We start from the raw sequence: 17,924 nt of genomic DNA, 5'->3' as shown, positions 1-17,924 counted from the left end.
TGGCACATATACACCATGGAATATTATGCAGCAATCAGAAATGATGAGTTCGTGTCGTTTGTAGGAACATGGATGAATCTGGAAAACATCATCCTCAGCAAACTGACACAAGAACAGAAAATGAAACACCGCATATTCTCACTCATAGGTGGGTGATGAAAAATGAGAACACATGGACACAGAAAGGGGAGTACTAAACACTGGGGTCTATTGGGGGGAAAAGGGGAGGGCCAGTGGGAGGGGGAGGTGGGGAGGGATAGCCTGGGGAGAAATGCCAAATGTGGGTGAAGGGGAGAAGAAAAGCAAAGCACACTGCCATGTGTGTACCTACGCAACTGTCTTGCATGCTCTGCTCATGTACCCCAAAACCTATAATCCAATAAAAAATTAAAAAAAAAAAAAAAAAAAAAAAAAAAAAAAAAAAAAGAAAACTAGAAACAAGTTCATGTCAAATGAAATGATAGCCGAGATGAAAATGACATATTTTATGAAATATACAAACTATTACAACCCACATCAGGAAATAAGTAACTTTAACAGTTCTGTAGCTACTAAAAAATTAAACTGAATTTATAGCAACCTTCCAAAAAGAAGAGTATACCAGGCCCAGATGGTTTCTCTGGTGAAAGCTACTCAACATTAAAGAATAACATACCAATTCTCCACAGTCTCTTCTAGATTATAAAAGGGGTGGCATCCTTTTCTAACTCATTCTCTGAAATCAGCATTATCCTAATACCAAACCCATATAAGAGAAAAAAAGTTTTTCTTTTTTACAGTAGAAAAAAAGGAAAACTATGTCTCTCATAAACCTAGACAAAATGTTAGCAAATTTAATACTATAAAATATTAGCAAATTAAATACAATGTTTTAAAATAATCATTCACCACAGGAAAAAAATGAAATTTATTCTAGCTATGCAAGGCTGCTGAAAAAAAAAAAAAAAAAAAAAAAAAAGAAAAGAAAAAAGTAATAATAATGATTTGCCAGATAATCACATATATTTCTGTGTCAGTAAATCAGTAGACATGAATTTTAATTGCATGTTGTACTTAGTCAGTAGTGGTGGGACTAGAACTCAGTACTCCTGACACAGCTTATTTCTACCACCTTTGCTGTTTCCCAAATGAGGTTTCCCAGGCCTGGCAAAATCACCAGAAGCTTTTGTGTCTCTCATATAAAATAGCTGTCAAGACTAATAAGAGTTCTATGTCTAGAAAAGTCTCAGAGGTTGCTTATGGGTTTTAGTCCATCAGTGGAAAAAAAAGATGTGTACCTGCACTACTCTTTTTTAATTTTTTTTCTTCTAAAGGCAAATCAAAGAACTCAGAGTAGTTCTTTGATTTGCCTTTAGAAGAAAAATAAATATGCAAATGTATGTTCTTTCTGAAAAATTTTCCCCTAGCATTTTCCTTTGTACTTCTCAAGCAAAAAGTTGGCTGCCATCTTAATGGCAATAGAAGGTACTGTGGCTTTTTTTCTTCTTTTTCTTTTCTTTTCTTTTTTTTTAACCGTCGCCTTTTTTCAACCATCCATTTTGCAGAGTCAGTTTTTCACTACCTAGAATTTAGTGCATCTTTGGTGAAGCCTGACAGGTACATGGAGGGTGAGTAGGGGGAGGTTGGAGGAAGGTAAGAAGGCTAAGAAAGCAGCTATATAATTTACAATCCTCATTCCCATAAAAGCACAGCAAGCAGGTAAGGTCGAGTGTGCTGTCAAAGGGGCACCAGCCAGGCCTCCAAAAGCTACAGGAACCTATTTCATTATCCCATGACCTGCGTTGCAGTGAACAAATGTCCTACTCTAGGGCCATAGCTAATCTGCTATGACGGAAGAGGAAAACACTAAGTAGGAGCCTAAATGCAAATGATAGAACTAGCATTGCCTGGTTGCCAACATTCATTTGGAGAACAGTAGTGACAGGTTAGGGTAACTAGAACTTACGACCAGATTCCCTGACTTCGTAGCTGTTAGCAAAGAGCTTCATCAGTGCTAAGTGCGTGGGCTTTGAGTCGAGGTTCTGATTCTACCATTCGTGAACTAGGTATCCTTAACCTTTCTAAGTTTCAACTTCCTTAATAGGCGATTGGAATAAAGCCAAATCCTTAGAGATGTTGACAGAAATAACAACAATAAAAAAATATTCATGTCACGTGCATAATACGGAGATCGGCACATGCTAAGCACCCACTAAAAATTAGCAGTTATTATGACAGATACCTCATGAGTGTATCTGTGGTGTCAGGGTAATTTTTTGAATTTGTCTATACACCTTTTGGCTATTTGGCTTTAGCCACTAGAGTCTTTCCTCGATTTCTTTTTTTTTTTTTTCCTCACTCTCGCCAGGCTGGAGTGCGAGTCAGTTTTTCACCACCTAGAATTTAGTGCATCTTTGGTGAAGCCTGACAGGTACATGGAAGGTGAGAAGGCTAAGAAAGCAGCGATATAATTTACAATCCTCATTCCCATAAAAGCGCAGCAAGCAGGTAAGGTCGAGTGTGCTGTCAAAGGGGCACTGGAGTGCAGTGGCACCATCTCGGCTCACTGCATTCTCGGTGAACCCCTCCAGGGTTCAAGCAGTTCTCCTGCCTCAGTCTCCCGAGTAGCTGACACTACAGGTGCCCACCACCACGCCTGGCTAATTTTTTTTGTATTTTAGTACAGACGGGGTTTCACCATGTTGGCCAGGACGGTCTCCATCTCGTGAACTGCCCACGTCGGCCTCTCAAAGTACTGGAATTACAGGTGCGAGCCACCGCGCCCGGCCGAGACTCTCCTCAGTTTCTATAAGATGGTGTATCAGTCTGTTTCATCCCGCAGATAAAGACATACCCGACAGTAATTTACAAAGAAAAAATGGTCAATGGACTCACAGCTCCACGTAGCTGGGGAAGCCTCACAATTATGGCAGAAAGCAAAAGGCGCGTCTTCCCTGGCAGCAGGCAAGCGAGAGAAATGAAAGGCAAGGGAAAGGGGAAACACCTGATCCAACCATCAGATCTCGTGAGACTTGCCAGAGAAATAAAAGCCAAGCGAAAGGGGAAACACCTGATCCAACCATCAGATCTCGTGAGACTTGCCAGAGAAATGAAAGCCAAGCGAAAGGGGAAACACCTGATCCAACCATCAGATATCGTGAGACTTGCCAGAGAAATGAAAGCCAAGCGAAAGGGGAAACACCTGATCCAACCATCAGATCTCGTGAGACTTGCCAGAGAAATGAAAGCCAAGTGAAAGGGGAAACACCTGATCCAACCATCAGATCTCGTGAGACTTGCCACCAGGAGAACAGTATGGGGGAACCGCCCCCGCGATTCAATTCTCTCCCACTGGCTCCTTCCCACAACACAGGGGAATTATGGGAGCTACAATTCAAGACGAGAGTTGGGTTGGACATAGCAAAACCGTATCAGATGGACTGAACAACTTGGCAGGTCACAATAATTAAAAGCTCATGCCTTGATCACATCACCACAATTGTCAGAATACCCGAGGAGACAGTTACAAATGTGTTCTGGAAAACAGAGATGAGCCGGGCGCCGCGGCTCACGCCTGTAATCCCAACACTTTGGGAGGCCGAGGCGGGCGGATCACCTGAGGTCAGGAGTTCGAGACCACCCTGGCCAACATGGTGACACTGTCTCTATAAAAATAAATTAATTAAAATTTTTAAAAAAATTTAAAAAAAAGAAAGAAAAGAGAGAGGAACAAAATGTTCCTACTGTGCATCACACAGCCTGTATTCATGTCTTATAATTAGTTCTTATCCTTCCCTTGACATAACTTACCACAGAATAGCTTAAAAAGCCCAATGATGAGCTGAGACAAGATGAGGGGGAAAAAAAAAGCACAATGAAAATACAACTATAGAAAAATAATCTCATATGCTATTTTCTATTTTGCCATTTACAAAACACAGTGCCACTTATAGCAGTTCACAAATGCTATCTTACAGTAAAGAGCTCCATTAGCATTAGAGAAACTGAATGTTTCTCTAATGAGATACAGAGTGGCCTTCGTATCAGTGATTCCTTTTGTTAGTGGACAGGGAAGTGAAGGAGGGAGCAGTGAGCTCTCCCTCTTAACATTTTAGATTTGAAAAGAAAATGATCCATGAGGATGTTTTTGATCTACAGTGAAATGTAATATTCTGTTCAAGAGTGATAGTATCACTGCATTGAGCTGGGCAGGTGGGGACAGAAAGGCCCCTACATATTTTTTGCTTGTTTCCTCTCTCATCAAATGGAAATGTGACAGTGTTCATAGCAAACCTTCTATCCAATGTATAAAACCCGGCACTTAGGCATTTTTGAGTGATAATTCAATAGGATTAAATTACACTCATGTGACAACTCAACCTCACTAATGAGGCACATTTCAGTAAACTGTTGACAGAACTGTCTGGAAGCTTCCTTTAATTTACCAACATGTAACAACATGGGAAAAGCATTAGTCAACTAGATGAAGATGAATAAGCAGTGAGGTCTAGGGATATTTTACATTAATACCCGACAACCAGAAAGGGTTTTCGTCACCTGCTCTATTTAGCCCAAGGCAGGCAGAGAGTAACTGGTACCTGTTAGTTTGATTGACTTACCAAAGCAATGAAGGGAATTATCTTGAAGAGGACTGGGTGAAAAATAGGTCAGAAAAATTTCTTTTCCTTTCAGTTAGCAGGAAGCACATTCCTTGCAAAGTGGGTGATAGTTGCAATGAAGTTGAAAGAATGCTTTGAATCTTTTCAGATGGCAACACCAACACTTTCATTTTTCAAATTCTTTGAGTGTGTCCTGATAGATTTTAAAAATCTGTCTGTATATATTTCTAGTCATATGCTGATTAGAGATAATTCAGAGTTACCCTTGCCCAACTAAATAATTTATTCCAAGGCAAGAAAAGAAAGAAAATATAAGGAAGGCAGAAGAGCAATAAGTAGGAGACAAGGAAACCTGCCACATTGAAGCATCGAATGCTTATTGAAAAGTAGCTCAAGCAGAGATTATACTAACTAAAAAGAAGAGGGCTAAGAAATTCTTTGCATGCTTTGAAAGTGTTCTGAAACTAATGCTTCTATAATGTCTGGCAAGCAATGTGGCTAAAGGAAAAAGCAGATTAACTCTATGTGGATGAATACGGTAACCATTAGGGGGCACTATGGATACCCAAATGGAAATTTAGGTTCCAGGATTTATCCATCTCAATAGTTATTTTCTATACTTAGTTTTTCTAAAAATGAGAATTTACAGATATATTGCAAGAGAAAGTGTGTCACAAGGAAAAGGTGGTGACAAAGATGAAACTATTATCTTGCTGCATCTGTTGCCATAAATTACTCTAAACAACTGGGCATTTAAGAAGAATTAATGCTTTGAGTATCAAAACATAACAGAGGGGAATGTCAGTTTAGATAATTCAAACTATTAGCTAATTCATAAACCACATCTATTTGGGTCTGAAAGCAGAATAAGGTCTATAGGGTTTCCTTGCAACAAGTTACCTTTCTCATTTCACCTCAATATGGCTATTGTTCTTTTTGCATTTCCAGAACATACAGTGATTTGAGACCACTGGCAGACAGACTAGAAGGGAAATGATGGGAAGGCCTGATAAGAAAGAAACAGAACCTTTACAGTTTCAGCTCTGCCAGTTGAAAGTGTGCATGGGAGCAAAGAAAAAATTATTCAGTGCTATTGTCAACACATTCATATATAAAATACCCAGCTGGACCATGAGTAAGAGAAAAGTTCTGCCAATAGATAAGCTCTAGGAGGTCTGAAAATACCAACAAGGTGTCTGCATAACCGAATGGGAAGAACTACAAAACAGCCAGCTAATTTCAGAGATGAAAGAGTGCTTCTCCAACTCACCTGGCAGAGATTCTTCTGTTACTGGCCCCTAGATACTATAATATCTCTGCCTCACTGAACATTGTTTCTAATCTCAATGGGAATTATAATGACAATAATCACTAACATTTGTCCCATGCTGTATTATTCCTAAAGAACTTTCATCATCTGATTTGTTCCTGAAGTAAGTGGGGCTAGTATTTCTTAATAACATTTGACAGATATTTTTATAACACTTGACTTCAGCAACTGCCCTACTGAAGGTACAAAACACCCAAGTCCTCTAATTCCAAATCCAAATGCTTTTTTCACTGTGCCAAATTATCTCAAAATGTCAATCCTTGGAACATCTACAGGCAAAGTTGCAGACTTTGAAAAGTGCTGGTTCAATCCAAGTGAAAATCAACTATCCCAGAAAGCAATTGATTACAGGAATCCTCACAGAGAATTCTAGGAGAGACTTCAGCTTTGTATAGTCAGGTTAGGCATCAGGGAGACGACTGACAGGAAACTTATCTCTTTCCTTTACATTTGTAAAAAAAAAAAAAAGAAGAAGAAGAGGTGATCCCAACGTTTTAAAAATCTTTTTAAATCCTTTTAGTTTATAGAAAAATACAAAATTAATAATAAAGTAAACAGAAAGAAACAATTAGGAATTTACACCTTTAAAATATTTTAGTATAAGGTCTCATTTGAAAATACTCACTTGATGGCCGGGCGCCGTGGCTCACGCCTGTAATCCCAGCACTTTGGGAGGCCGAGGTGGGTGGATAACGAGGTCCAGAGATCGAGACCATCCTGGTCAATGTGGTGAAACCCTGTCTCTATTAAAAATACAAAAATTAGTTTGGCATGGTGGTGCACGCCTGTAGTCCCAGCTACTAGGGAGGCTGAGGCAGAATTGCCTGAACCCAGGAGGCGGAGGTTGCCGTGAGCCGAGATCGCGCCATTGCACTCCTGCCTGGGTAACAAGAGCGAAACTACGTCTCAAAAAAAGAAAAGAAAAGAAAGAAAGTACTCACTTGAACAATAATACTCTTCTCTCCTAATAATGTATATGTAATGGTGCCTAACCTTGGGGTTACATCTACTTGGGAAGACTATTCCAGGTTACGCTGTTAATATGACCAATTAACACTTAGTTGTCAAGTAAGAGCTTGATGTGAATACTTAAAAAATTAAAAATAAACAACCAAACATTAAGATTAACTCAGCTGTCTAATCAACTATTTGGACAGTTGTAATAATGTTAACAGCTGATAATAGTTAAGTGTTTGTCATCCCATTTGGAAAAAAAATTAAAAAGAAAAAAAAGAAGTGTTGACTGCTTACTATGAGACAGAAATTGCATTTACAAGCATTACGTAATTTCATCCCTCTATGGTTCTAGGAATATTGGTGCTGTTATTGGCCACGTAGAGATGAGAAAAGATGACTGAGAGACTGGGCAACTCGCCCGCATCACAGAGTTAGTAACTAGTAGAGCCACCACTGAAATCTAGGTATGTTGGCCGGGCGCGGTGGCTCACGCCTGTAATCCCAGCACTTTGGGAGGTCGAGGCTGGTGGATCACGAGGTCAAGAGATCGAGACCATCCTGGTCAACATGCTGAAACCCTGTCTCTACTAAAAATGCAAAAATTAGCTGGGCGTGGTGGCGTTCGCCTGTAGTCCCAGCTACTCCGGAGGCTGAGGCAGGAGAATTGCTTGAACCCAGGAGGCGGAGGTTGTGTGCGGTGAGCCGAGAACGCGCCATTGCACACCAGTCTGGGTAACAAGAGCAAAACTCCGTCTCAAAAAAAAAAAAAAAAAATCTAGGTATGTTTTATTCCAGGGTCCTCACCACACTGGCTTGACTCTACCTTATCCTGTTTGTCAGTTAGTTTACTAATGCTCTGCTCTATTCCTAATTTTCCTAATCTTTCATTTGTTCTGCTCTGTTCTGGTGATCTAACCCAAACATAGCTTAGTTTAGAAAGATGGGATGAAGTTGAAGCAATAGGGAGCAAATGGAGTAGATATTAATAGAAAAACCTACTTTCTTTTTGATAGAGAGATTAGCACCAAGCTGAGCAGCCAGTGCATGGCTATGAATAATACCAAGAATGATTTCTTTTAAAAATCAGGAATTCGGCCGGGCACAGTGGCTCGCACCTATAATCCCAGCACTTTGGGAGGCGGAGGCAGAGGCGGGAAGTCAAGAGATCGAGACCATCTTGGCCAGCATGGTGAAACCCTGTCTCTACTAAAAAAATACAAAGATTAGCTGGGCGTGGTGGCGTGCACCTGAAGTCCCAGCTACTCGGGAGGCTGAGGCAGGAGAATTGCTTGAACCCAGGAGGCGGAGACTGTAGTGAGCCGAGATTGCACTACTGCACTCCAGCCTGGCGCCTGGCGACAACGCAAGACTCTGTCTCAAAAAAAGAAAATCAGAAATTCATCTTCTAGATATACTTAAATCTGCATATAAAAATATATTACAAAGATTTTAATATTGTTTATGATAGGAAAGTATAAAAAATCTAAATGGCTATCAAAAGCTGTAAATAAATCATGACATACAAAAATGGAAGGCTGTGTAACTATTAAAATAAATGAAATGGGTGTATTTGTGCTAATATGTATCAATCGCCAAGACACAGTGTTAAGTGAACAATCAAGATGCTGAATAGGGTATGTCTAGTATGTTTCCAAATATTCTTTAAAATATAGACATACAAACTAATGAAGACTAGACTATCAGTGGTGTTAATTGCTTCTGGAAAGGGTAACTAAATCAAAGAAAATAATTACTTGTGTTATTTCTAATTATTTTTTATCATGTACATGAATTACTTAAAAGTATTTTAACATTAATAGAAATTAATAAAGGTTCAATTAGTGTTCGTTGATCTAAACAGTGATTAGAACACACAAGCCACGTGAATCCAGAAGTAGTAGACTTGAAATCGGACATAAATGTTACATTTGGATCTGTCACCACCAGCTGGATTTCTTTGTATAAGATCTAAATCTTTTACTTTCAATTTCTTCTTAAGGGAAATTGGTATAATAATATCCACCTCACAACTCACAGGTTCTCAAGGATCAGATGAAATAATATAAGTGTTCTCTAAAGTGTAAACATGTTATTATTGTCGGTTATTTATTGGTGATGCATGCTTTGGTTCATGCAGTCAGAAAGGGAAGAGTTAACATAGACAGTTATATTTGCTACATTAAGCAAATCAACCAAATATATGTCAAATATCCACCTCACTTGGAACCATATTCCTATTATATTAACACTGACTGTGAAGACATTTTTCATGTTATAAAAGGGAAAATATTGATTTGAAAACATACTTGCATGAATCTTTGTGATAGAAGGTAAACCACACAGGGGCCCTGGGGAGACAGAGAGAAACAATATTGTTCCTTTAAAGAAGAGAAAGAGGAGAGAAGAAAGGTTGACAAGTAGATTAGTCAAAGATCAGGGGCTCCACAATGTGATCCCACCACATCACTTGCCAAAAAAACTCTGAAAGGGTGAAGGTGAGTAGATTTTGAAGAAAGCTATTAAAAGGGCTAAGCACTACATTCAGAAACTCTCAAAAAAAAAAAAAAAAAAAAAAAAAGAGAATTCAAGCGAGGTCAAGTGAAAAGCATAAAGAAGTAAAAATGCAGAGCCTTTAGAGACTAAAAGGAAGAGTTTTGTGATGCCACTGATAATGACTGAGATCCAGGCCAGACTGACTTTAGAAGTCTAAGGGCCAGGGGCTCCAGCTGACTTCAGGGTGACATACTATTTCCCCAAATAGGTACTTGGCCATGAAAGTTCAATACACCCTAATATTAGTCTGCAGTTGCAGAATACAACTCCCAGATAGTCAGCCCAGTGGACTGATTATCCACAATCAGCAGGAACATTCCTAGGTGAAGTGCAAATTGCTTTCCCTGGTGCTTGACCCTTCCGAACCATAATGATAATTGCTGCAGTGTTGCAAGCTGGGCTTATGAACAACTCCGGGGTTAGTGCCCTCCCTCCATAAGGCTACCAAGTAGTGTGGACTACATAGATCTGATTGTGACAAATTACTAGTTTACATGCTTATCAGTGCATAGTGGTAGGTATTTTGTAATGTCACCCAAGCAGAAAACAACACTCCTCTCTCCTCAAAATAATAAAATAAAATCTACTGCTTCTATATATTTTTGCTAGGAAATAAAATAGGTTCGATTTTAATCACATAAGCAGTAAATCAAATATCAAATTTAAAACAATGAACTACAAAGAGCCTCCTCTAAGTCATTTAGCATTGATAAATTAGTAATGTATTATTAAATTATTCATATCTTTTCTCCTTTGGACTATAATGATATACTGTACACAGCACTGATAATTTACTTAGGCTGAGTCCATTCATTTAATTATGCTGCTAAACTTGGTAGGCCAATTGGTCATCATGAGAGTTTCCAGGCAAGCTAATCACAAATATATAGAACATGTCCCTTATTGTCCCCAGCGGCTAAGTGCTAAAATGCTATTTAGTGCTCAGAAGGTTAATGTCCTGCTTATGTAAATTGTCCAATTTAACATTCAGCAGCAGTATCATAAATTCTGGCTCCAGGATTTCATTAAACGTATGTTCAAACTAGTTGACCTTAAAGGTTAACAAGCACAAGTTAAACAGGACAATTATTTAACTCACTTCTTATCAAGAGACTGAAGCGTACTAGCCATTTAATAGCTCTGCATACTTCACAATTAGAATTCTTATAAGGCCTCTGATAAAACTGCAGGTCATGAATTTTCATAAGGATGTCAGATAATAACTATTTATCTGTACTTGTTTTTCTTTCTTATAAACTTAAACTTTGATCTTAACATTCAATTAGAAATGATTCCACAGAGAAAGACTAGGTGATTCAAGGAGCTAGTATTCACTTTCTTTGGGGGCTGCATGAAGATTTAAAACATGTTGTCTGCATTGTCATTGATGGAAATTAATATAAAAGTCAGATATATCAAGTGCACAAGACTTGAGTGAGATATTTTGCCCAAGTGAGATAATTGAGTTACAACCTGGCTTGCTGTTTTTGGACATTAGACTAAACATTTGATTCTTTTCTTAAAAGTCCTCCCCATTGATTTACTGAAGAAAATTTATTCTCCTTTGAATTTATTTTATTATGAGTCTTAATACAATGTAAAAGAAAGATTATGTGAGGCAACATTTTCCCCTCCAGTCTTGATTTCTCTTTTTGTTCTCCCTGGGCATTGTGAAATATGACCAAAATCTGCGAGTGAGTGCCATAGTCGTGCTACCTACAGCTCAGGTGAGGCACTGAGAGAAGACCAGGGGCTGGCTGACATTTCTACACACTTCTCACTGTGGCAGGATCAAGCAATGACTTTGGGGCTACATTAAATTGGTAACCATGCACCAGCAATCTCAATAGTTGACAGGCACCATGCACCAGGAAAGGCACAGGAAGCGTTAACAGTAAGGTTCAACTGTTCATAATGTATGCGATTTGGAAGATAAAGCTGAAATAAGTGCAAACAGGATTTTTACTAATAAACCATGAGCTGAATTTCTGTTAGGAGGCAAAACTATGTCATAATTGCCTATAGGTACATTTATTGGGTGCATAGTAACTTTTGAAATTTAATAATGATTGTTAAAAATAATAAAATGTAATAATAGAAAAAGAATAGCAGGTAAGTAGGTAGGTAGATAGATAGATAGATAGATAGATAGATAGATAGATAGATAGGATAGATTAAATAATACCTTTCCTTGGCCCGGTTTCTTATTCTGCACTCCTTATTGTCCCCAGAGGTTACTTATTGTTAGGAGCTGCTTAAAGAAATAATATAAGGAGGAAATATTCTCCAGCATGAAAAAATGTGACAGTGTTTTATACCCTTTTGTGTTGCTCTTCATCCAAACTTCATCTTTTGAATATTGGCTTCAAATCCTGCCTGAAAGGGGACATAAATAAAGTGAAATGGCTAATGGACTAAAAACACTTATGATCAGGTTTTCATAACTAACATTATTGATAGCTTCTCTCGCACATGTACTCACACATAGTGCAATATCCATTTCGAAAGTAAGATTTAGAGCCCTATTTGCAATAAAAAGGCTAGCGCATGCAAATAAAGAATGCCAGAGTGAGGCATAGGGACGGTATTTCCCTGAAGAGGGAGAAAAGGACCTCCTTCTAAAGCAGAACATCAGAGTTGACCACAGAGGGGACACAGAACACTTTTTCAGATTTCAGACTTAGCTATGCTTTTTTGTGTGTGCTCTGGAAGGGTTTTAAAGAGCATTGAGTTGTTTCTTTCATTTGGAAATGACTGCTTTTTCTACTTAATGGCACTTAGTATTTGAACTTGCTGGTGTAAATAGATTCCTATGTCTGTGCATTAAATACAATAACAAAGAGTCTGATGCAGGAAATGTGACGCAATACAAATAAGGAGGCTGACAAGATGGAAATATTTTCCTGGGATCTAGTGCTTTCTATTACCAATTCGAATGTGGTTTTCCTTCTTCTGATCTCTGTCATAGCAAAGACAGTAGAAGAAATGCTTTTTCAATGCCTAGAAATTCATTCTGTGTAAAAATAATTTTAATAAATTACTTTCTCTTTAAAAATATGTTAGTTGTAATTGCAATAAGATACTAACAAAGTAGAAAGCATTTTATCTGCTTTTTGCTATTTTAATATTTAAGGGAATAATTTCTTTCATTTCAGGTTCTATTTTTCTTCCCCAAATTTTTTTTCTTCAAAATCCAGACTTTAAAAAGTTATTCTATAAACAAATGTAGATCACTTGGTAAATATTAAATTATGTCGTCACTAAATTAATTTCAAAGAGCATAGTATTTGTGGGATTGATCTACATAGTTACTCAGGTTTATAGCTTCTATCATGGTAGAATATACTTCCTCAATTATGACAAAAAAAAAAAGTTCTAGCTCATCACTTAATAAGGTATAACCTTTGGCCAGGAGGCTTACTCCTTGATTCCACCAATAAACACTGACCATCTGTATATTCTGGACTGTGCAGTCAAAACAATTAAATAACTCAAACATGAAAACTTCACTCAAGAAATCTCATTCTACTTCAGTAACTTCTCCAAAGCTCAGTTGCTTCTTCTATTAACATGGGGCTATAAAACACCTAATTTGTGAGGAGCATATGAGGTATGAGGAAAGGATGAGAAAATTCATGTGAAGAAACTGTAAGGTCCAATAAATTCCCTAATATTTCTACTGGATTATAAATTATTTTAAGAGTTAGAGCAGTTTCCTATTTACTTTTGTATCCCCTGCACTTTGCACAATGCTCAGCATTTAGTAGACACTCCATAAATATTGCTTGGATAATTATGAACAACAATCATAGACCAAATTAGTCACTGCCTCAACCTGCTCTTCTTCTTACGTTTGGTACAGTGCTTTTAACAATACCACACAATGTGAGAGCGTATCTCGTTCATCTTTGTTTTCCTCTTCCTTTTACCTGACTCAATCCCTACACATAAAGGATATAGTTTAAATTTATTTGAGTAAAAAGTCTGTTGGTTAATTATCATTGAAAATAGAAAACTTGGCCGGGTGCAGTGGCTCAAGCCTGTAATCCCAGCACTTTGGGAGGCCGAGGCGGGTGGATCATGAGGTCATGAGATCGAGACCATCCTGGTCAAAATGGTGAAACCCCGTCTCTACTAAAGATACAAAAAATTAGCTGGGCATGGTGGCGCGTGCCTGTAATCACAGCTACTCGGGAGGCTGAGGCAGGAGAATTACCTGAACCCAAGAGGCGGAGGTTGCGGTGAGCCGAGATCACGCCATTGCACTCCAGCCTGGGTAGCAAGAGTGAAACTCCGTCTCAAAAAAAAGAAAATAGAAAACTTAAGCATTTAGGAGAAGTGGAGCAAAATGGCAAAGTAAGACCCTCCAGTAATCACCCTCCCACAGAAACATCAATTTGAACAATTATTTACACACAAAAATGCCTTCATCAGAACTAAGAATAACAGGTGAATGATCAAAGTAACTTGTTGTGATGCACTGAAGAGGATAAGAAGGACAGGTTTACATTACGTGTTTCACCCTTTCCCTAACCCCAAACAGCACAGTGCAGAGAGAGAGTCTGTATACTTGGAGGAACGAGAGGGAAGTTAGCACAAGACTTCTCCCTGGCCCCACAGCTCCAGGGTTCAGGCTTACATGGAGGATTTGATCTCTAGTCTGCATTGTCACCAGGCTGATGTCATTGGCCCTGGGATCCAGACAGCCCTCAGTGATAGGCATTCTTCAGTGGCTCTGGGCTTCTTGCAGCACCATGTCAGCCACAATTGCTTAGCTTAGGGCTTGTGGTGTGCCCCAGTACCACTCCTGCTATAGAGCTTTCAGACAAAGCCAGTCCGCAAAGACTAGAATAAGTAGCTACTTCTTTGAATATGCAGATATTAATGCATGACTGCAAAGATTAAGAACAATCAGGGTACACAACCACCAAATGCTAAATTTTACTGGTTTTAAAAAAGAATAAAAATAATAATCAGGGAAACATATCATCACCAAATGGAAAAAATAAGGCACAAATGACCGATTCTAAAGAAATGGAGATGTACAGACTGCCTGACAAAGAATTCAAAATAACCGTTTTGAGGAAGCTCAGCAAACTTCAGGAAAATACAGAGAAACTCTAATACAGGTACAGAATTGAAAGTGAATTTAGAATGAGAAAATAAAACAACAATTTATTCGACTCTTAGGGAAGAAATGAAAATACAGAGAAACAAACAAATGAGGAAAACAATGTGACCAGAATTAGAAATGTAATGAGAAATTTAAATAATTTTTAAAAATAAAATGGAATGCCAGGTGTGGTGGCTCATGCCTGTAATCCTAGCACTTTGGGAGGCCAAGGTGGGTGGATCACCTGAGGTCAGGAGTTCAAGACCAGCCTGGCCATCATGGTGAAACCCCATCTTTATAAAAAATAAATTAATTAATTTAAAAAATGGAAATTCTGGAGCTGAAAAATACAATAAAGAAAAAAATGCAATAGGGAACACCAACAAGTGAATTGATCAGGTGGAAGAAAACTCAAGCGCTTAGCCATGTACACATGGACCCCTTTGGAACTAGTCTCCTCTTTGGGCTGGGCGCAGTGGCTCAAGCCTGTAATCCCAGCACTTTGGGAGGCCGAGGCGGGTGGATCACGAGGTCAAGAGATCAAGACCATCCTGGTCAACATGGTGAAACCCCATCTCTACTAAAAATACAAAAAAATTAGCTGGGCATGGTGGCACGTGCCTGTAATCCGAGCTACTCAGGAGGTTGAGGCAGGAGAATTGCCTGAACCCAGGAGGTGGAGGTTGTGGTGAGATGAGATCGTGCCATTGCACTCCAGCCTGGGTAACAAGAGCGAAACTCCATCAAAAAAAAAAAAAAAAAAAAAAAAGGATAATAAATAGAAAGAGTTGTGGGGAAGAAAGCACACTCTTCAAAGAAAATAACATGTGAGCCAGGCACGGTGGCTTATGCCTGTAATCCCAGCACTTTGGGAGGCCGAGGTGGGTGGATCACGAGGTCAAGAGATCAAGACCATCCTGGTCAAGAAGGTGAAATCCCGTCTCTACTAAAAATACAAAAAATTAGCTGGGCATGGTGGCGCGTGCCTGTAATCCCAGCTACTCAGGAGGCTGAGGCAGGAGAATTGCCTGAACCCAGGAGGCGGAGGTTGTGGTGAGCCGAGATTGCGCCATTGCACTCCAGCCTGGGTAACAAGAGTGAAACTCTGTCTCAAAAAAAAAGAAAAGAACATGTACAGAGGATGATAAATGGAAGAAAATATAGCAAATTTGTGAAACTAAAAGAAATCTAGCATACTTGAAGCATAAATTAGGAGAAGAGTGGTCTGGATTTCTCAACCTCTGCACTATTGACATTTGGGGCCAGATAATTTTTTGTTGTGGGGGGGATCTGTCTTGTACTTTGTAGAGTGTTTTGCAGCATATCCACTAGCGGCCAATAACACACTTCAACGTGACAATAAAATATATCTCAGATAGGTCGGGCCGCGAGGGGAGCTGGCTGAGCGGGCGCCGAGCTCCTGCCATGGCCCGGAACACGCTGTCCTCGCGCTTCTGCCGGGTGGACATAGACGAATTCGACAAGAACAAATCTGTGGAGCAGGAGGAGGCAGCGGCGGCAGCGGCGGAGCCAGACCCGGACCCGAGAGAGGTAGACGGGCTTCTGCGGCAAGGGGACAGGCTTCGGGCGCTCCAGGCAGCCTTGCGGAACTCTCCCGTCAACACCAAGGATCAGGCCGTGAAGGAAAGAGCCCAGGGTGTGGTGCTGAAAGTGCCAACAAACTTCAAGAGCAGCGAGACTGAGCAGGCTGTGCAGTCACTGGACAGAAACGGCGTTGACTTGTTAATGAAGCACATTTATAAAGGCTTTGAGAAGCCCACAGAAAAGAGCAGGGCAGCGCTGCTCCAGTGGCATGAAAGGGCCTTAGCAGTAGGAGGAATAGGCTCCGTTATAAGAGTTCTTACAGCAAGAAAGACTGTTTAAAAAAATTAAAAGACTCGTGTTACCTTGAGAAGAATTCTGGATGCCCAGGCTGATGAAGAAGGTATTGACAATGGACCATCTTCCTAGGAACTCCCAACTAAACTATTTCAGGACACGTGTCTGCTGAAATGTATTTTATTTTCAAGGTGGAGGGGAAAATCGTCTGTTTCCTAAATCCTGTGCAGGATCTGATAGTCTATGCCTTTGTCTCCGAGTACTGCAGAACTGACATTTTGTCTACGAGTGGTGGCTGGCATTGCTCAGGTGCACCTGTGTGCACTGGGATGGTTTGGGCAGGTGCAGATCCAAGGACTGTGGTAAATGGGGGAGCTTGTGTTTTTGAAGTGGGAGAAACCAAGAGTTTGTACAGACATCCTGTCTTACAGAGAAGGAGGACGCTCTTGGGCTCATTGTAAAGTGCCTGCTGCATCAATAAAGCTCTTGGCTTATTAGTATAAATAAATAAATAAATAGATAAATATATATATATATATCTCAGATAATGACCCTCTGAAGGAAAACTTTCTTTCTGGGGTTGAAAAAATGAGCTATTAGGTCATTGCAGAATCATTCAGGCCATGTAAGGTTTGAAGAGGAGTGTGTAGGAGATGATGATAATCTGACTTGCATTAAAAAAGAAATTCCCTATATCCCTGAGAGCATGCAGAGAAACAGCTTAGAGTTTATTCCAGAATCTACTGGAGGAACAATGAGGTGTGGACTGAGGTGGTGGCAGCAGGGTGGGGAAAAGCTGATAGATTTCAGAGGTATTAGGTAGTAGAATGTAAGTAGCATTAATAATCTTTATGATCATTTTCACTATTTTATCTGACATGTTCTGTTCTGCTGGTTCCTCCTCAAGCTTTAAGCTGGGCTTTTCTGTCTGGTTGTGTTATAACTTCTGATTTCCACTTTTTTTTTTTTTTTTTTAGATTCGGGAAACTTCTTTATTTCTTACAGAGAGTAATTTTTAACTCTAAATTTTTATTAAGGTTGACCTTGGATTGTGTGTGGTCTGAAAAACATTGTTTGCATTTTTACTTGAAGTGAAATCCAGGCTAAACAGGCCCTTTTTGGCGATATCCCTGTTTTTCCTGAGAGTAGGACTACTAGAAGCTTGTCAAAGCAAAGCAGTTTCTATCATACCACTGATACTTATTTGACAAGAAAAACTAAGGGAGGAATCTCAAGTTTAAAGAAAAAAATATCATTGTTGAGTCTTCCAGAGTCTGAGTATCTGCTGAAGTTGACAAAATACTCTTTTGGTTATCTCACAGAAAAATCAGCGTAGTCAGAGTATATGTATTGCCCTATTTAGTGGGTTTCAGTACAATTTTATTGTGCCCACCCTCACAGAGTACAAGGCCTTTCCATTAGTAAAAGAAGGAACAAAAGGTCACAGCTTCCCTGCAAGTTTTATCCATTAATTAGAGAGACCTTTTACTAGAGAACCTAATTGGGCCATTACTGAATTTCTCTACAAAATAAA

At 39.4% G+C, this 17,924-nt stretch overlaps 1 pseudogene; it reads left to right on the top strand.

Moving 5' to 3' along the window:
• Window positions 1-15,935: 15,935 nt before the first annotated feature.
• LOC100391546 (actin related protein 2/3 complex, subunit 5-like pseudogene) lies at window positions 15,936-16,665 on the top strand (annotated as a pseudogene).
• Window positions 16,666-17,924: the final 1,259 nt, after the last annotated feature.

The sequence above is a fragment of the Callithrix jacchus genome, chromosome 19, assembly GCF_049354715.1.
Source record: "Callithrix jacchus isolate 240 chromosome 19, calJac240_pri, whole genome shotgun sequence".
Classification (NCBI taxonomy): Eukaryota; Metazoa; Chordata; class Mammalia; order Primates; family Cebidae; genus Callithrix; species Callithrix jacchus.
This window is presented reverse-complemented; position numbering and strand designations above follow the sequence as displayed.